The 21,442-nt window shown below is 40.2% G+C and overlaps 1 long non-coding RNA gene across 1 annotated transcript in view; it reads right to left on the reverse strand.

Moving 5' to 3' along the window:
- Positions 1–10,111: 10,111 nt before the first annotated feature.
- LOC138365790 (uncharacterized) overlaps positions 10,112–21,442 on the reverse strand; it is a 32,187-nt gene continuing 20,856 nt past the window's right edge. The window contains exon 3 of the long non-coding RNA XR_011228998.1: positions 10,112–10,376. This is a non-coding gene — a long non-coding RNA (uncharacterized lncRNA). The remainder of the gene's footprint in view (positions 10,377–21,442) is intronic.

The following is a 21,442-nucleotide window of genomic DNA, read 5'->3' on the forward strand; positions in this document are numbered from 1 at the left end:
CACCGTCTGCGACGCTGCCCTTCACTCTATTCCTTGCTCTTCCTCTCAGGGAACGCGGAAGTGCGTTCCCTGATGGAATGTGGACTGTGCTCGGGCTGTCCGCTGTAAGCGTGCAGCCTAGAAGAGACACCGTCGCCGTCAGACGACTGAATCTTTTCTTTTGTTTCGGAAGGCAAGTGCGGTCGCCCGTAGGACCATTCGTATGGCTAAACGTGCATGTTGGATGTCTTATGTCTCCACCATCACGTCCGAAACTCCTCTACCGCTGATCTGGAAGCGTATTCGCAAGATAGCGGGTAAATTCGTTCCCGATGTCTCACCGGTCCTTCACCTCTGTGGTACTCTTGTGACAGATCCGTTGCAGGTTGCAACCGAATTGGGTTCCCACTTTTCATTTGTTAGCTCTGGTTCATCTTCCTCAATCCTTCCTTCTTCTTAAGCCTCTTCTTGAATCTCGTCATTTGGATTCCTGTACCCATCTCAGCCTTCCCTATAACGATCCCTTCTCTCTCTCTAAGCTTCAGTCTGCCCTGGCCCTCTGCGGTTCTACGGCGGCAGGCTCCGATGGCATGCATTATGAGATGCTTCGCCATCTCCCACCGTCTTGGGCCACCGATCATGACTTAAAGTTCTCTGCGTCTAAGACTTGTGCTATGACTTTTACTCAGAAGTGTCATTCTTCGTCCCTCTTTGTCACTTTATGGACATCCCCTTGTGTACAAGGATTCCGCTAAGCTTTTGGGGGTAATCTTTGACACTTGTTTGTCTTGGTCAGCCCATATCTCTTACCTCCGCGCTGAATGCTCTAAGGCCCTTTCCCTCCTTAAGGTTTTGTCCCATACTTCTTGGGGAGCGGATAGGCGTACGCTCGTCTCTTTACATTCCTCACTTGTTCTGTCTAAACTCGATTATGGTTGCCCTACTTACTTGTCCGCTTCTTCTACTCTTCACCGTCTTGATGCTTTGCACCATGCTGGGTTGCGCCTCAGCTCTGGTGCCTTTCGGTCGACTAGCGCCCTCAGCTTGTATGTTGACACTGGATTCCTCTCTCTCCAGGACCGCTGTGATCGCTACTGTCTTCGCTATCTGGCGTGGTCCTTGCAACATCCTTCCTCTCGCCTCTGTCGTGCTTTGACTTTTACCCCTCCTGTAGTTCCTGTTCCTCTTCACCACCTCCCTCTTTCTATCCGGCTATCTCGCTTACAGGACTCTTTTTTCCATTCATCTTTCTCATATTTCTCCTCGTATTGTTCCTTCCTTGCCCTCATGGAGGGTCCCCTCTTCCGAAGTTTTGTATATCCTTGACCCGCATTACTAAAGCTTTTACTCCTCCTATGGTTCTGAAACACCTTTTTCTTGAGCACTTTTCTTCACACTCGTGCTCCGTTTCCATCTTCACCGATGGGTTTAAGTTTGTGGACAGTGTGGGCTACCCGGTTGTTTTTCTTGACCGCACTTATGTGTCGCCTCCCTTCGGAGACTAGCATCTTCACAGTGGAACTTTATGCTCTTCTCTATGCTCTCTGTCTTCTGTTTTCTCATTGTCAATCCTCCTTTGTGATTGTAATTGACTCTTGTGCTGTCCTCATGGTTCTCGGGTCCTTTAATCCTGTCCATCCGGTAGTCGTCGAGATTCAACATTGGCTGTTTCTTATCTCTAGTAAATTTAAATCCGTAGAGTTTTCCTGGGTTCCCAGCCATGTTGGTGTTTCTTTAAATGAGTGTGCGGATGCTGCCGCTAGAGAGGCTCTCCGCTCTTATCCCGTTTCCTGTAAAGGTATTCCTTTTTTCCGACTTTTATGTGGTTATTCATTCCTCCATCCTTACCCGTTGGCAGGATTGTTGGTCTTCTGTTGTTGGTAACAAACTGCATACTCTTAAGCGTTGTGTGTCCCCATGGCCTTCCTCCTGCCACCGTAACCGGCAGTGGGAAACGGCTCTAGCGTGGTTGTGTCTTGGCCATACTCGCTTAACTCACGGTCACTTAATGGAGCGCCGCCCTGCTCCTTATTGTCCAAATTGCATTATTGTCCCTCTTGCCGTCGTGCATACCTTGTTGAATGTCCTGACTTCCAGGACGAGCGTGTGTCTTGCTTTCCTACGGTCCCTCACGGTCACTTGTCCCTCGATAGAAATCTTGGTGAATCGGATACTTTTGATATCATTCGCCTTATGCCTTTCTGTTCTCGTATTGGCATCCTTGGTGATATTTAGCGCCCTCTGATTATTCCGCACATTTGATGGTGCTACATAGCCTTCCCGGTTTGGTGCCTTCTTTTGATAATTACTTACTTAATTGGAACTTACATCTTTTTAACCCCCTAAGATGTTCTATTGCTGACTCTGACATATCTGTATGTCAGTGTTATAAAGAGCTTTATTTATGATATCCCATAGTATAAAGAGAACGATGATGCTCCATTAGATGTGAAGACTGCTGAAGAACAAATATATTGGAAAGTACTCCTCTGGCAAAGAGTACTCTTCCCATCCTATTTTTTACTGTATCAAATCATAGTTATGATGCAAAAAGTTTATACATATATAATTGCATTCTCTTTATTTGAGATTTGTCATGTTATGTACATAACGTAATACTATACTGCATATAAAGAAAACTTCAAATTGAGACTTCACTTCGGCCTCTATGATTGAGGAAAGATATTCAGGTTTTGTAAGGTGACACACAAATGGTTGAGGAACCCTGGACCTGGTGAGGAAGCTAGGCTTTCTGCAATGCATGCGAGAACAGTTGTGAACTTAATTTGATGACAAAAATAATAATAATTATAAAGTTTATTTATACAAAATACATTTGAAACATAACAGTGGAGTATTATGTATACAATGGTATAATACAGTGGGGGTATTATGTATACATGTATAATAGTGGAATAATATGTATATATAGGAATACAATATAAATTATATAAAGCCACTAATATGCAGCTGAAAAATTATCCAGAAAATCATAAATGGGGTAAATCATTGGTATGAGTTACTGATGTCTGAATGCAATGTATACTGTAGTTGACTATAGATATATGAATATATCCATGTGACTTTTATTATTTAACTAAAGTACTGTAGGTAGGTAGGTAGGCATCCTGCAGGCTCGGGAGACTATGGAGTTACACTCGGGATGTCGAGGCTGAAGTGTCCTCTCCAGAGCGCAAAGCCAGAGTAGGTCGATATGGAGGAGAGGCTGTTACCCATGCAGTAATAAAGTACTGTACTATATTACTTAACAGTCAGAAATATATTGCCCACATTGTGTCTATTTACTCTAGGTCCATCGAAACGTTGTCAGATGTGGAGGGTTTGCCACTATAGCAAATGACTTTTATTTGTGTATGTAGTGTCGCATATTCAGGTTAAATGTGAAGTGGTTCATATGACATTATGGGTTTTATCTAGTCAACTTGCATACACCAGTAACATAGATGTTGTGGTTTAAAGTATATCTTACTTCTTATTTTATTACAAAGTTTAAGGGTTATGTGTATGATATTATTAACACTTATTATTTAGAATTACGTATTCCGATATTGGTAATATTTGATATTAAGGATATTATAATAATAAAAAGAGCAACTGATTGGTGAAGAATTGCCTCATTATGTCAAGTACTTTGTGGATGTACGGAAAATTGCTCCTTTGTGTCCAGTAGTTGTTGGAAATACAGTGTAACAAATTACTTATAATGTTCAGTGCTCACTACAGCTGAGGACTAGAATTTTAAGTAAACTGCTGGTGATAATAGAATCGAAATAATCGTTATATAAATAATACTGTATAGTAATTTCATGTGAATTACAGTACTTATTATGTTTAGCAAAAATTTATGGCAAGTACAGTTACAGTACAGTACCTGTGGATTTTCTAATTGATATATCACGATAATGTGATTTCTCTGTGTACAGTACTTGCAATATTTACAAGTGAGGTTAGTATTATGTGCCTGTGATTATAATGAATATCAGATATTTCTTGTGGGTTGTGTCAACTGGTGGTGAGACTTGTTCACATTTTTATCGATGGCTCACATTTCTCAAGGAAAACAAGAGTTTATATCTGTGCCAGTAATGATGAGCAGCATGCAAGATACAGCCATATTGTCTGGGTGGCCTTACCTAACAGGCATATATGTTGTGCCGAGAATGTCACAATAATGTGGCTGGGTTGGGATATTTATACATGTGCTGTGCTGCTTCTGTTACAATGTGATATACATACCGTGTATGAAATATTATGCATGTGATTTCAAAATTGAAACATTATTTAATGTCATCCATATTGTTTTGGATATATCGTAAATGCAATATTGTACTCTATTTCAAATTGTCGTCCAGATGCCTGTGTTAAAATCTGCAAATGAAATTTATACAAGGAAATGCTCAATTTTGACTGACCAATAATGTTATGTTTGCTGGATGTTAAACATGTGCTTTATACTGTATCACCATGCACAATGTTTACAATGATATTTGTTTTATTTTGGATGAAAAATACTTAATACATTAAATATTTGAAATGAACTGATGTGTTAAAAAAATTCTAGTCACGTTCTTGTCACCACATAAAATACTCTTAAAACTGAGGTGTAGACACAGAACATTATTCTATACAATAATAATACAGTACTAATAATAATAATAATAATAGTTTACTGTACTGGGTACATTACAGTACTGTACTTATAAAAATACATGATTTAGATATTTGCCTGAAATGTTGCACATGATTAGTGGCTTTAATACAAATAGAGATAATTACAGTATAATCACTATAATAAGATGACTTGTACAAAAATGTAACTCTCAACATACAAAATGTGCCACAGGCACCCACAATATGGAGGGATCCCAGAGACACCCAACTGGAACTTCAGGCATTTCATTGGGTACCACTTGGCCATGAAGGTATTAGGTGATGCTCTTCCTAGTCATATAAATTGCTAACCACCTTTCAGGTCAGCTGTAACACAAACAAGCAGCAATGGTTTCAAGTTCAATAAGTCATAATGTTGGACTGAAAACAGGAGATGCTTTTTCACCCATAGGGTTATAAACCCATGAAACAGCCTACCCGCCGAAGCCGTAAAACAATGCTGAATCTCAAAGCCCAGCTCGATAAAATCATCAGGACAAATTTTATGGGGGGGACCTTTGACAAGACACCAACTTACTGTCCTTGTTTAGGTCACTAGATAGTGGTCCTCAGGTAAATTCAGGTTTGATTATTATAATCAAACCTGATTATAATAATCATCATCCATGTGCAACATTTTAGGCAAACTTGAAGATTAATGTGCTTTGTTGGAGATAATATATTTGAGGGTAATACCATTTAAATGCATGTGTTCACATTTTGGTAACCAGCAGTAAATTGTGCTCTTGCTGGCGTTAATGATGGTTCCAAGCACCATTATTCTCCGAGCTACCTCTGTTAGGAAAGATAATTTTCTAAGAATTCTGTTAACTTATCCTGCCTGGGGCACTTTTAATCACTTTGTTTATGAGCAAAGAATGTCACAATAATGTGACTTGTTAAGGGTCTAGGATGTACCCAAAATGTTGTCATTTTATTTTATTTCATAAGTATGGGCTGAATTTAATTACCGTATTTGTTTACTTTTGGGCTGATCATTTGAATTCGCATTCAAATGTCTGGTCATTCCATGTTCAATTTTCTTTGTACCTGTACCAGGTTACAAGTGACTTGCAGTGGTAGATCTTGTATTATTGCATCTGAGAAACCTACTCCAAGCTCTTAAAAAGATAGAAAGTGTATGAGTATTAAAGGAATTAGTAATATCATAATTCTGAACTAATAGTAAGTCTTCAGCTTTTAGTTTACAGTAATCTTTGCTAGAAGATAGTTTCAAGCACATATATGCCCACTGAGAATGGTCATCAAGTTGCTTACTGTAATAATCTTTGATGGCTAAAAAGCTTCATATCACATTTTAAAAATTCTGATTTTTGTATAATTTATCATTGTTGTGATTGTGTGTAGCCTTATTACAGAAACCTTTATCTACTGTATCCAGCTCTACTGTATCAGCTGAGTGGTGATGTGTGATGCCTTGTAGTTAAACCTATGTTTGTGCAGTAGTAATGTGCACTGATATTTTCACTAAAGCAGTAAGACAATTACCTACAGATTCTTACTTTGTATACAGCTGCCAATTATAAAATAGAGTATCTAAACTGAATACGTTTATGATAATTGTGTACGTTATATACATGGCCCAGGAGAGGAATGGTATCATTAAACCACCTGTACCCCCTTAATCAGTATAGATAAAAGTATAATTAAGATTATATATTTTTTATGAAGCAGTAATTAAAATGAGCTCAAAGTATTAAAACTTGATTTGTGTTTTTTGTTGTGCGCAAAAACCCAACACGAGGATCTCCTTCCTACCTTGGGCCGAGGCTGTTGTGTTTTGATGACCCTCTCTTCTCCCGGGCCTTGTATATACAGTGGAGGTAAATACAGTATACTGTATCTATCAGCTAATCATATCAACATGCAGATTTTCTTTTGCTTAATTTATCAGTATTGATGTTGCCCCCTCGGACAAATGTGGCCAAATAACTTCACTGTAACAATGAATCAGCATTGAAAACGTTGATCCGAAGTTGATAAAATGTTACTGGAAAATGTTAGGCCGCTGGGTTGGTATTTTTGTCAATAAGCGCTGCAGAGATCCTGTCGTTTAGTGACACGTGTGTTTGAACCACTACTTCACGTGTGAGAATTAGCTAATACTGTAATGTAAATAATGTAGACAATGTGGAAAACTAAGGGTGTAGATTCACTGTGATTTAGTATTGTAATGTGGCCTAGAACCCTGCAGTTCCAGAGAAATGTCTCTGCTTAGAGATCAGAGATAGCAAAAGTTATTTGTAATTTAGGATAAAGTTAGGTTATACACTGATAAAGTTTATAGATATATTGTTAATTTCTTGCCTTTGTTCTTCAGCACTCTGCAGTAAAGTGTATTATGCATGCCTTAGTGGCATGTACAGTACATAACTAGCCATTTGTCCATGCTGTTCCAATATAATTTTAATCATTGCTTTTATGAGATTAATTTTAAAGCACTAATGCTTCACTTTGCCATGCAGTAATATGAGTAACAACAGTGAGATAGATATTAATGCTATCAGAAGTCAAGTATTAAACTTGCATGCTAGAGTAAAACTATATACTATATACTGTCAAGCATAGTCCTGCTAGAATTCTGAGCTCATTTGTATTTATCATTGGCACTGTGCTTAGGAAATCGAAAGAATTGTATACTTAAGTATTATGCCTTTTAGCTGACAAAGGCACAAGCATAGTGACATAGCCAGTTGTGTATGTAACATTGTAGTTATGTTAGGAAGTTGACCAGCTGGCCTTGGTCACCCAGATGAAAACTACAGTTAAAATGTAAAATTGATCACTCCCTCACCACAGTTGTTGTTTTCTCTGGCAACAGTGGTACTACAGTACCTCTCAGGGGTCTGCTGCGGCTTCTGCACATCCCCATATCTTGCCCTTCTCTCAATACTTTACACCTCTCTTATCTTTCTCTGCTCTTTACTATCTGATTTGCTGTGTCTTCTCCTTTACTCTCCACTTCTTTTCATATGTTTGCTAAATTCATCTCCATATATTATGCTTGCTTGTGTTTCTTATTTCAAAGAAATGGTAACTGCTTCACTTGTAATAGTCAATTGATCTATCATTTGAAATCCTTTAGCAATTATTTTAATTGATCAGTCAATAATTTTTGTTTTAATCCTTGGACAGCGGTTATTGTCAATTGTTGATTCATAGGTTAATGCTGTAATCATCATATGGAAATTTACAAAATTATTGTCTGTTTTACGTGTATGGATGCAAATACAGTATGGATATAATAGGCCTATGTGGATGCAAAGGTGTTTACGTTGACCCATGAAAGAATTCTGCTACCATGTCATGGCACAAATTAGGTTATTGTCATGAATGTTACTTAGCAAATGCGGTCATCATCATGAATGATTGAAACAATTATTGTCTGGGTTTTAATTAAATATGATGCAAATACTGTATGGATATAAAAGCTCTCTGGATATAAATAAAGAAAAATAAGTGATAAAACAATCAGTGAAACATCGGAGAATAAAGCAGGAAGTGTCATCATAGTTGAGCACCAGGCGCTGACAAGTACCAAACGCAGCCTTGTAGAGCACTTCCATCCAGTGAAACGTTAAAGATTCACTTATTTTCATGTTTTTCTTACATTATGCATACAAATTAATAACTATAATGAAAAATTATTATTATTTTTTTTTTTTTTGCAAGTACAGTACAGGTGGCGCCTCGATTAACGAATGTAATCCGTTCCGTCACCTAGCTCGTAATGTGGAAAACTTGTCTTGCGAAACAACAACACTGTCGGAGGAGGTGTCCGAGAACCAGCGGGAATGCTCGTTATCAATCGAAAGCTCGTCAGTCGAGACAAATTTTCTACGAGTAGTTTGCACGTTACTCAAAATACTCGTAACTAGAGTCGCTCGTCACTCGAAGTTCCACTGTATTGTACTACTGTATAGCATTTCTTTATAGCCGCTGTATAATGGTTAAACAAATTGTTTTTATACCCCTATTTATGCACAGTGTTCCAGGAAAGTCTTAAAGCTATAACAGAAGAGAATGTCCCAAAGGAAAGCAAGCATTAGAAATATGGAGAAAGCAGATGTTTATCGTGCAAAAACAAATCTTTAGGTAGGTTATCATTGCCTTTGTGAAAGGCTTGATCCTGTTCCTTCTAAATCATATTTTGACACCCACGGTGGACACTTTCCAACACTCGTGTTTCAATGTGTTCTTTCATGAAAAAAATAAAAAAATGGAAATCTCAACACAGTGTTTATACTGTATTATATAAGAATCTCAGATTTGCAGCAGGTTGCCACCTGGTTTATAGTTTTACATTTTAAGTTGATAACTGAACTCGGAAGTAGATAAGGCAAGATAATTATCAGGAGAAAGCACTTAGCTAGTATAATTTTATAGCACTTGGAACGGATACGAGGACAACAAGCCGCTGTAGACACATCTTAAAGTAGAATATCCAAAATTATTCTTCTTTTTAAAGATTAGTCTTTAAATATGATGACTATACTTGTATACTGAACATATAATGTTCATTTAACCCTTCAAATGAAATGGTAGTCCTTAATATAATAGTTCCTTTGGATGACTAAAAATTTTGAATGGTGATTATATAATGAATTACTACCCAGTTTCAGACACAACATTTAGGATTATTAACTGGACTTGTAATGGCTTCATTAACTTTATATTTTTGTTGTTGTGTAGACATTATAATTTATTGAGTACAGGGCATTAGCCATTTTTATACTATGAAATTACTTTTGAAAATAATGTTTTAATGTATGATTAGTTCAATGACAGTAACTTGTAAGTTTAATGTTGTTCTGTAAGTTCCTTAGTACTGTACAAGCATTTAATTTCTTTTGTACAAGAAATTAAATTTATGAATCTACTACCCTAGAATTCCCGACATAAATTTAATCCAAAATTATAATGCTTACCCCTGCACCCAAATTCTCTCAGGCATCTGTAGAAAACCATGCACAGTACTTTACCACTTACAAGGAGTTGTTGATAGAATTAACCAGACAGCCCAGATGCAGGGAAATATGAATTGCTGAACTCTAAACTGTGACCTGCATTTTGAATCAATGAAAGATCAGGTTTAAGTAACTTAGGTTATGTTGACCATTGCCATAACTTACCTGGTTTTAATAACAATGCCAGTTTTTAGTGTGAAGCAAAGTTCTTACTGTATATTAACTGAATATTCTTCACAGAACATTCAGTGCTGTGTAAATTATCATTATTTCAAACAGAGTACATAAGGCCTTGGCCTATATGTGTGTTTATGTTAAATTAAGTACTGTACAAGTCAGTGCCCTGCACTTAATAGTGTGATAAGGTCACTCCTTTGTTTGGACCGAAAACTTGTGATAATTCTTTGCGTCAAGCTGGATAATAACAGATTTATATTTTAACTTGTACAAAGATTATAAAGCAGTCTATATAGTCTTGTTATTATGTGAATTTTATTTTTAACTTAGGATAAAAAACATGAATATCCAGGTACATAAACGAAAAGTAATAAGCCTTCCATGTCCATATTCAAAGATGGTACTGCTATAGGGTGAACAGGATTCAGAGACATGCTAGTTTTGTCAACTTGATCCCATCCTCCTGAATATCTTGTACCAGTTGGACAGTCACTGACCCGATGTGCTCTAGGTCCGTTGTCCAAAGTTTTTGCTGCCCACACAAAGTTGACCTGTGTACAACTGGAATAAAAGACTATAGTTTGAAGTGAGTATTCTTTACCCATTAAAATTTAAATATTTACAATTTAAATACTGAAATATTTATGTGACTCGAGTATTATTTTATTATAGACTGAACTGTGGATTTATCATTCTTTAGGTAGAATACCTAATTACCGCAAGCTACCGCACGCTACACAAAGCTTCCTGGCAATACGTTAATAATGAATAAATATGATATGTTAGGTTAGATTGACCTAACCTAACCTAACTTAACCAAACCAAACTGAACCTAACCTAACCTAACCTAACCTAACCTAACCAAACCAAACCAAACCAAACTGAACCTAACCGACGCTTGGCTCGTCGACTTGATTTGACGTCACCAGCTCTTTATTTTCGTATAATTTCTTTATAAAAAGATACTTTTTCAGATTAAAATTATGTTTTTTCGTGTTGTACATTCAGCACCAATTAACATTATAATGAGTAAATATATCATATTTATTCATTACTAACGTATTGCCAGGAAGCTTAATACAGTACGTGAAGTGTTTTAAATGTCACAGTGAATACTGAGGTAAATAAAGTCCATCACTGGCTAACTGCCAACAAACTCACCCTCAATATTGACAAAACTTTCTATATTTTGTTTGACAATAAATCCTCAAATCAAATAAATCTCAGGATTAACAATACCCAAATTTGTAACGAAGTAGATGGCAAATTTCTTGGCGTTCTCATTGACCACAAGCTGAATTTCCAGGGACACATTCTAAATATATAAAAAAAAAGTTTCAAAAACTGTTGGCATTCTTTCTAAGATCAGATATTATGTACCCCGACCTGCCCTGATGACAGTCTATTACTCTCTCATCTATCCTTATCTCAACCATGGTGTTTGTGCTTGGGGTTCTACTACCCAAAATCATTTACGTCCTCTAATTACTCAACACAAAGCTGCTATTAGGACAATATCTAACTGGCCCCAGACATCATTCGGTACCCTTACTCAAATCTCTGAGTATGTTAGATATTAAGTCACTGCACATCCTTTCATGTGTATTTTATATATATAAAACGCTGAACTGTAATATCAATCCTGACCTTAAAAAGCTTCCTAGAAGGTTGTAACAGATCCCATGAGCACCACACCAGAAACAAATACGTATTTGATATTCCAAGAGTACGACTTAATCAAACTAGAAATGCTCTACAAATCAAGGGACCCAGAATGTGGAATGACCTTCCCAACCATGTTAAAGACTGTACCTCTCTCAACCAGTTTAAGATAAAAACTAAGTACTACCTAATTAACTCAATGTAACCTACCTCACCCCTAAAATGTCAACCCATGTCTTCTATTTTAAACAATACTGTTAGTTGACCAAATTGTATTTTTGCTTTTATCTGCCATGTTTCTCCCCCCGCCCCTTTTTTCATTTTTTTCTTATTTTTTCTCAACACAATTTATACTTTAATCTAAGTTAGTATTAAGTTTTAGTCTTAGTGTTTTTCCTGCCCGAAACGCTTTGCGTAATAGTGGCTTTAGGCATTGTATGTACTAGCTCTAGCTATAAATTCATTAATATTTGTATCACCCCTTGTATGTATGTACTTTACCTGAATAAACATTTGTATTTGTATTTTGTATTTGAAGCTTGTGTAGCTTGCGGTAATTAGACGGACCGTTCAGGAGAGCTTATGCTGTTACACATTTAATTATCTATTTATTTTATTTATTTTGATATATACAAGAAGGTACATTGGGTTTGTGAGGGTACATAGCATGGTGTTTACATTCTTGTAAAGCCTCTAATATGCCCGAAGCCTCTGCCCGAAACGCTGCGCGTGCTAGTGGCTTTACAAGACTGTAATTACCATATTTGTATCCTCACATTCCTTATGTACATTCTTGTATATGCATAAATAAATAAATAAATAAATAAATAAATAAATAAATAAATATGCGCAACGTTTCGGGGAAGGGGGTGGGCGTTTCGTTGTGAAGTGGACGGTGGCTACTGCATGAATGGGGACGGGACACTATTGTTGCTGTTGTTATAGATTCAGTTACTCGGAACAAGTTCCAAGTAGCACGGGCTATGGTGAGCCCGTAGTGGACTTACCTGGCACAGGAACGGTTCTTTGTCGTGAGCGGGGACTCTTCTTCCAATCCCTTAAATACGTCACCCATACTGCGTGCGCAGCGTTTGCGGAAGGTGCTGCGCCAATAATAATAATAATAGTAATAATAATAATAATAATAATAATAATAATAATAATTTATTTAGAAACCGTACATACATAGTTGCAGCGTTACAGTACAAACATTCTGTTAGATTTAAGATAGAGGTAGTACATACAATACCTAATGCCACTAGCACGCATAGCGTTAATTTCGGGCAAGGAGAGGTGGGGAAAAAACACTAAGACTAAAACTTAATAGTAATTGAGCTTAAAGTATAAATTGTGTTGAATGAAACAATAAATTAAAAAAAAGGGGGGAACATGGTAGAAAATAGCCAATATGCAAGTTGGTCAACAAACAGCATTTTTTTTTTTAAATAGTAAGACATGGGTTGACATTTGGGGGTGAGGTAGGTTACATGGAGTTAAATGGCCACTGCCTTTTGAACGAAAGGCGGTGGAGTTTCTGATGGGGAAGGAAGAGACAATTGTGCATCGCGTTCCGCAAGGCGCGGTGCGGCCAGCCTGGGTGACATAAAAAGCGCGGGAAGTCAGGTCTCTCCCTCACTCCATTTCTCGACCCGGTCCACGATTCACGAAGCGGCTCCACGCTCAGCGCCGCGCCTCATCGACACGTGGGCCAATACTCTATACTGCATCTCAAGCCTGCTTTCTGTGTACACAAGATTTCTCAAGCAAAGGGACCCCATCCCCGCTACTATGGCCCCAGATCTGACGTTCTCTATTCCTTTGGGGCCTTCGACATCCCAGGCCGGTACGGCAGGGGCCCCCTGCCCTACTCAGCAAACCTTAAGGTGAGAGAGTTTTCCTGTTCAAGTTAGTCAGGACTATCCCCAGTGCTGGCGTGTGATTGCGCCGTCCCTCGCGGTCCGTTTGTACCGCCTTAGCTAGTTCCCTGGGCCTTCCGCCTGTTTGCCTGCCTGGGGTTGCAGGTGCGCCTCAAGGTCGGGACTGGTGTGCTGGTTGTCTGCGGCGACTCCATGTGGCCAGGTTTCGGTGGTCCTGTACCCCTGGGGCCCGGCCCTAATGCATGCTCGGTGGAGCATTCGTCCCAGGTGTGCCCTCCCAGGCGTTTATGCCCGAAACGCTTTGCGTAATAGTGGCATTGTATTGTACTATAGTGCAATATAGGGGCTACACCCCTCAAACGTTTGTCTGGCTGGTGTAGCCCAGCTTGTTCGTCCCAGACGTTTGTCTGGCTGGTGTAGCCCAGCTCGTTCGTCCCAGACGTTTGTCTGGCTGGTGTAGCCCAGCTCGTTCGTCGAAGACGTTTGTCTGGCTGGTGTAGCCCAGCTCGTTCGTCCCAGACGTTTGTCTGGCTGGTGTAGCCCAGCTCGTTCGTCGAAGACGTTTGTCTGGCTGGTGTAGCCCAGCTCGTTCGTCCCAGACGTTTGTCTGGCTGGTGTAGCCCAGCTCGTTCGTCGAAGACGTTTGTCTGGCTGGTGTAGTCCAGCTCGTTCGTCCCAGACGTTTGTCTGGCTGGTGTAGCCCAGCTCGTTCGTCGAAGACGTTTGTCTGGCTGGTGTAGTCCAGCTCGTTCGTCCCAGACGTTTGTCTGGCTGGTGTAGCCCAGCTTGTTCGTCTCAGCTGTTTGTCTGGCTGGCGCAGCCCTGCTTGTTCGTCACAGATGTTTTGTCTGACCGGTGGAGCCCGGCTTGTTCGTACACTGACGTTTAGTCTGGCTGGTGTAGCCCGGTCTGTTCGTACCCAGTCCTCTGGGCTGGCCGGTGCATCCCGGCTTGTTCGTACCCAGTCATTTGGGCTGGCCGGTGTATCCCGGTTTGTTCGTCCACAGTTGTTTGCTTGCCCGGTGTCCCTAGTTATGATCGCCCCAGCCGTTTGGCCTGACCGGGGTAGCCCGGCCTGTTTGATCCATGGCGTCTCGTCCTCACGGTGTAGCCGCCTGTTCCCGCACGTACACGTTCCCTCCTGTTTCCCTGTCATGTCCTACTCCAGCCAGTTGTGTCCAGACCACGGTTGTGTACGGTCGCAAGGTTGGCGCTCTTGGCGTCCGCTGATTGGTGGGAGGTGGAGTATTGCCCCACACTCTTTGTTTTTGCACGTGGTGATACAGAATATTGTTAATTTGTTCTCGATTATTGACAGCATCGAAGAAATGGCTGAGGCGGTATGCCTAAGTGGTAGTGAGGAGGACAGACAAGATGATAACAGACCGTTTGAAGTAGTAGTGAACAGAAAGAAACGGAGAAATAATAACAGACAGCGAGACAGTGAGAGTGACGATGAAATTACAAAGAGACCAAAGAATGAGACCCTACTCAGCAAGACTCAAGACAAGCAATTTACTAGAAGGAAGAGGCTGTTGTTCCCTACAACATGCCAATTGAATTTCCACCAAAAGCTAGAGTGGACGGTACGTCTGGCTAAACAATGTTTGGAATACGAACCACTCTTCAAGGAGGGTCTTCACCGGCCCTACATAACAGTTGGGACTGAACAGGCCGTGGAACGCCTCACGACGGTTGGTTTTGAGAATGTAGTAATGGTTCCTCCAGAAGAAGGTATGTTGCACACAAAGATCATAGTTTTCAAGTTTCCAACTTATTTGGATCCTGACTGTCTTCTTCTTAACAATGATAATGTTGTCTGGGCAAAGAGGAACAGTGTTCGTGGTGACAAACAAAGCCAGGTTGTTGCCTTGGTAAAGGGTGAGGCGCCGGAGAAAATTTTTGTGCAAGGACTAGGCTATAGGAGCGTTGCAAAATACTGTACATTGAAATACATATGGCATGGAAATGCCAGTTTGACCCCAGGTGTCGGTATTGTGGGAAAAAACACGACTCACGAGAGTGTAGAATCAAGATTGAAAGAAGTGAAAAAATCGTCCCATTTTGTTGCAACTGTCGAGGCAGCCACAATGCTGGTTCCTCTCTATGCCCCATGAAGCCTCATCTGAAAGAGACTAGGACGGGTCCTACAAGCAGGATAGATGTATCCTCGCAGCAAGGAAAGATTGTGCAAGAGGAACATGGAGGAAACAGTTGGAAGCCAACGACAGCCCCTATGATCAATGTGTGGGAAAAAGAGACGGAGAAAGTAAAGGCGAGCTTAGGGAAAGTACATCATGCAGTGGGAAAACTGAAACCTTGTGAGGACAAGGTTCAGGACAATATGGTCACCTCTGAGGTTGGTAATCAAATTTTGGAGTATCTAAAAAAAACTAGATAAGAGGATTGAGGCATTGGAAAAATTGGCTATGGAAGGTAGACGGGGTGAAGATGGTGGTGAAACAGGACGTGTAATTGAAAGTAAAACGAGACGTGAAATGGAAAGTGAAACGTGCGTAGAAGAAAGTAATGATGTGCATGACGTAACGATGATAGAGGATAGTCAGGAGAATACACTTTCTAGTAGTAGTCGCGGTGTTCAACCTCCTGTTGTGACAAATGGTGAAAGAACGGTTAAAGTAAAACGGGTTACAGAAATAACAAAGAAAATAGATATGAATAATATTACCTTCGATGTTAGTAGTAGTTGTGAAGGTGAGGAGAAAGAAAAAATGTTACGGTGTTGGAAGGAAGTTTCTAAGGTACTCTCGTATCTCATGGAATGTGACGGACAGGGCAAAGGTAGTTTTATTATTAATCATGGATGAAAGTAAATTGAGAATATTATCTTGGAACATTAATGGAATAAAAACTAGAGCGGTGGATGTACACTATTATACTCTTAGAGAGAATATTGACATAGTAGCACTCCAGGAAACTGGGGATAGGGATGGTACCATTCTGAGGCTAAATGGCTATAGAGGTTTTCACTTATATGCTGATGGAGGAACTAGGGGGGTCTCATGTTATTTCAAAAGTACCATACCTGCCGAGATAACTGGAATCCCTCAGAGATATAGAGGTATTGAAAGTATTAGCTTGCGGATACAATTAAAGGACCGAGAGTTAAATTTCATTAATCTATACATCTCTGATAGCTCCCTTGATTTAAGATACTTGCCAGATTCCTTCTTTTCTGAAGATACACTTGTGGTAGGGGATTTTAATGCCAGACATCCAGCTTTAGGATCAAGGGGTAAAGCAAATAGGAATGGTTGCAGATGGTACCAGTTTTTGCAGGAACATGAAGATGTTCAACTGCTGGGCGAGCCCTCTCCTACTCATTTGAGGGGAGGGAGATTAGATTATGCTTGTTTGATAAATGCTGAGGGCATAGAGGGGAATTGTCTTACTGTGGATGAAATGCTAAGTGATCATTTTGCATTACAAATACAGCTTAAACTAGATAAAAAGCATGCCTGCCTTCAGAGGAAAAGGTTAAAGTTTAATGAGGGAGAATTAAGGGGTCTTGTTGGCCATATTAAAGTCTTGGTATGATACTTATAAGCCAGTTTCGGCAGAAGCATTTTATGAAGATTTGATTAAGGAGGTAGATGTATTTAATGCAACATTGAACCGGAAACCATCTAGTATAAAAAGGCATCCCCCCAGAAAAGAAAATTATACACATGACAAGATGCTTAAGGGGTGGACATTAACAATGAGGAGAGCTCACAGGAATTGGAATAGGAATGGTAGGACTGAGGAAGGGAAGAATGCTTTACTGGCAGTTGCTAGGCTGTGTGGGGAGAAGAGAAAGGAAATTAGGAGCAAGTATTGGCAGGAATTTGCAGAGAAAGTTGGGAGTAACAGAAACTTGAAAGAAATCTGGCAAGACGTAAATAAAATAAGGGGTAAAAAGCACAATTTTGTTGCACATCCAGACCCGCAAGGAATTGCAAATGGGCTCGTAAATAAATGGGCGGAAGCTGCCAAACTTAGTTCATTACCCGCTGTAACGAGAGAGTCATTAGATTCTTGGAAAGATCTAAGAAAGGATTTTATACTTATAGCAGGTAACAGTGGTGATGTCACTTGCACAGGTATTACCAGAGAAGAACTAATAACGGCGATTAAAGTTGGGAAATCTACCGCACCTGGGGAGGATGGAGTAACTTATGAAATACTTAATGATCTTGCCACTATGACGAAAAGCCCACTTTTAGACCTCTTTAACATTAGTTATAAAGAGGGCAGTATTCCCAGTAAATGGAAAAAAGCTATGATCATCCCTATCCCTAAAGCCAATGGAGAGTATAGACCTGTGTCTTTAACCTCGTGTTTTTGTAAAATGATGGAGAGGATCATTTTAAATAGACTTTTATATATAATAGGTGATCAGCTGTCTAGTAATTTGTTCGGGTTCCTCAAAGGAAAAAGTACCTCTGATTGTATTATTAAATGTCTAGCTGATGAAAATGATTATTACAGAATTTTCATTGATTTACAAGGAGCTTTTGATAAAGCCAAGAAAGAGGTTATTTTATATGAATTAGCTAGTCTTGGTGTTAAAGGGAAATTATTGCGCTGGATAGGGGATTATCTTTACGAAAGGAAGGCTCAGGTGTGGTATCAAGGTTGTATGTCAGGTGTGAGGTCTTTTGAACTCGGCACACCTCAGGGAGGAGTGTTGATTCCCACCCTGTTTAATGAACTAATGAATAAGATATCATCTGAGAGATACTCAAATGGGGTAACTCCGGTCATATATGCCGATGATATTTTGTTTCAGGGCAAAGCTATTTCAAAGGTTCAAACAGTGTTGGACAATTTCGGAAACCTGTGTCACCATATGGGATTGGTCGTTAATGAAAACAAAACTAAGTTTGAATGTAGAAGTCGGAGCCCCATTGTTTTGAAAATAAACGGTAAAAATATAGAGAGAGTTAATATATATAAATATTTAGGCATATATGTTGGATATACCCATGAGAGTTTGGAAGCTGAGATGAACAGACTGTTGGGTCAATGTCGGAAGAGATTACAACCTCTGAAGGCCTTGGCGTGCTGTGGAAAGGGAGTGGGAGTCCCTGTGCTACGAATGTTATACTTGAGTACTGTAAGATCTCTTATTGATTATGCTGCACCTGTCATTTCTTGTTTTGGTAAAGGTAGGATGGGCAAGTTGGAGAAGGTACAAAATGAAGCCATGAGAATTATCTTAGGATGCCCAAGAAATGCTATGATTGAGATAATGAGGATGGAGTTGAATCTGCAGAGTATTGGGGATAGAATTGCAGAGATAAATGTAGCCTCTGCCATTAGATTAATGAGAGGTTATCTTGAGGTTATCTTGAGATGATTTCGGGGCTTTAGTGTCCCCGCGGCCCGGTCCTCGACCAGGCCTCCACCCCCAGGAAGCAGCCCGTGACAGCTGACTAACTCCCAGGTACCTATTTACTGCTAGGTAACAGGGGCATTCAGGGTGAAAGAAACTTTGCCCATTTGTTTCTGCCTCGTGCGGGAATCGAACCCGCGCCACAGAATTACGAGTCCTGCGCGCTATCCACCAGGCTACGAGGCCCCTGGGGAGCTAATGAATTAATCCTCTCGGTTCAAAAGGTGGGAAGTAGTGAACAGTGTATGATGAAGAAGAGAGTATATATGAATAAATTATGTTATAATGTTATAAAGTATGATGTTATTACAGAGTGTATTGCTGTGCCCAAGAGAAAATTTACACCACCATGGGAGGATTGTAATGTAGATGTAGTAATTACTCCCTTGCATAAGAAAAAAAGTATGTATGAAATAGGAGAGCTGAGGGCAACATACGATTGTATAATTAGAAAACTGCCTACAGAAAACACTCTACATGTATATTGTGATGGGTCAGTAGCTAGGGATGGGAAGGCAGGATGTGGAGTCTTGATCAGGGAGTACACTGACATCGGCACTGTGGATACTGTTATTGGACGCCGCTTAACTGACAATGTCTCTTCAACGCAGGCTGAACTCCAAGGAGTATTAGCAGGATTACAGGAAGTAGTCAAATGTGGTAAAAATGCTTGCTTCTTTATTGACAGCAGAGGAGCGTTAGAGTCTTTAAATAGCAGACGCCCAGTATATCAGAATATTGTGATAGAGTGTAGAGAGAATGTTAAGAGACTAGAAAAAACTGGGTATAAAGTAAGATTCATGTGGATCCCTTCACATGTGGGAATACTGTTGAATGAGGTAGTTGATGACATAGCGAAGAGAGCCACTGAAAAAACTCTTGTTGATGTTGTATGTCAGTTAACCTTGAAACAAATAAAAACAAGAATCAAGATGATCCAGGAGGGTGAAGAAATGATAAAGAGAATGGCAATGGTGGACAGTAGTAACACACTTAAGAATTATTCAATAATAAATACAAATTCGTCCTTCACCTGTGGTAGAGGAAAGTCTACTTGGAAGGATTCAATTTACATGAGATTAAGATTAGGATACAAATATATCTGGCAATACGGTGTTGATGTCAGTGAAAAAGATAAGGAGTGTAAATTATGTAGTATGCCGCACGCCCACACCTTAGAACATTATGTATTAGAGTGTCAACTTATTGAAAACTATAGAAATAAGGAAATAAATAGTGTACCACATCAAATTGTTTGGATGTGTGATAATGGTATGATAGACAGTATACTTAGGAGCTACAAGAATTTTGCCCCAAGAGTGTAACAATTATATGCTGTACTTACTATATAAACCTGCAATGTTAAATGGGATTCTTGTAATGTTATTTGTCTATTTGTACTCACTGAATTTGTGCGCCCCTTGAGGGACTTGAAGTAGAGGGGGGTAGAAATAGCCTAAGCTACTCTATCCCTTTGAGATGTATTTCTTGCTTATCTCAATAAACATACCTTACCTTGAGGTTACCTTGAGGTGCTTCCGGGGCTTAGCGTCCCCGCGGCCCGGTCGTCAACCAGGCCTCCTGGTTGCCGGACTGATCAACCAGGCTGTTGGACGCGGCTGCTCGCAGCCTGACGCACGAGTCACAGCCTGGTTGATCAGGTTGATCAGCCTGGTTGATCAACATACTTCAACTTGAACCTACTCCAGCGCAGGCACATGCGGTCGAGCGGTCTGTCCGCTTGGGTGGATGCCAGCGTAAAGCCTGTGGATGCCAGCATAAAGCCTGTGGATGCCAGCATAAAGCAAGTGGATGCCAGCATAAAGCATGTGGATGCCAGCATAAAGCATGTGGATGCCAGCATAAAGCATGTGGATGCCAGCATAAAGCCTCTGCATCCCAGCATAAAGCCTCTGCATGCCAGCATAAAGCCTGTGGATGCCAGCATAGGGCCTGTGGATGCCAGCATAAAGCCTGTGGATGCCAGCATAAAGCCTGTGGCTGCCAGCATAAAGCATGTGGATGTCAGGATAAAGCATTTGGATACCAGCATAAAGCCTGTGGATGCCAGCATAAAGCCTGTGGCTGCCAGCATAAAGCCTGTGGCTGCCAGCATAAAGCCTGTGGCTGCCAGCATAAAGCCTGTGGCTGCCAGCATAAAGCCTGTGGCTGCCAGCATAAAGCCTGTGGCTGCCTGCATAAAGCCTGTGGCTGCCAGCATAAAGCATGTGGATGCCAGCATTAAGCCTGTGGCTGCCAGCATAAAGCCTGTGGATGCCAGCATTAAGCCTGTGGCTGCCAGCATAAAGCCTGTGGATGCCAGCATAAAGCAAGTGAATGCCAGCATAAAGCCTGTGGCTGCCAGCATAAAGCCTGTGGATGCCAGCATAAAGCCTGTGTGTTACGACCCTGGGTTCTCCAGTGGAAACCAGAGGTCAAAATTGAGCTATTAAACTTCCTGGTAGCACAGTTGGGCATCTAGAATGTCAATTGTTTGTATCTTCCCTGCCAGACGTAAGACTATTATTGTTTCTCAAAGAGCATTTAAAGACTGAGCTGGGGGTTGATTATTAAATAATAACATAGGCACCAACTTTGCTTACTAATACTTTCTAATCATTCATAAAGTAACAATACGTTGCATAGGGGAAGATCTTTAATGTGCTTAGCTGCACGATCAATTAGGCTCC

This window comes from Procambarus clarkii, chromosome 18, assembly GCF_040958095.1.
Source record: "Procambarus clarkii isolate CNS0578487 chromosome 18, FALCON_Pclarkii_2.0, whole genome shotgun sequence".
NCBI lineage: Eukaryota > Metazoa > Arthropoda > Malacostraca > Decapoda > Cambaridae > Procambarus > Procambarus clarkii.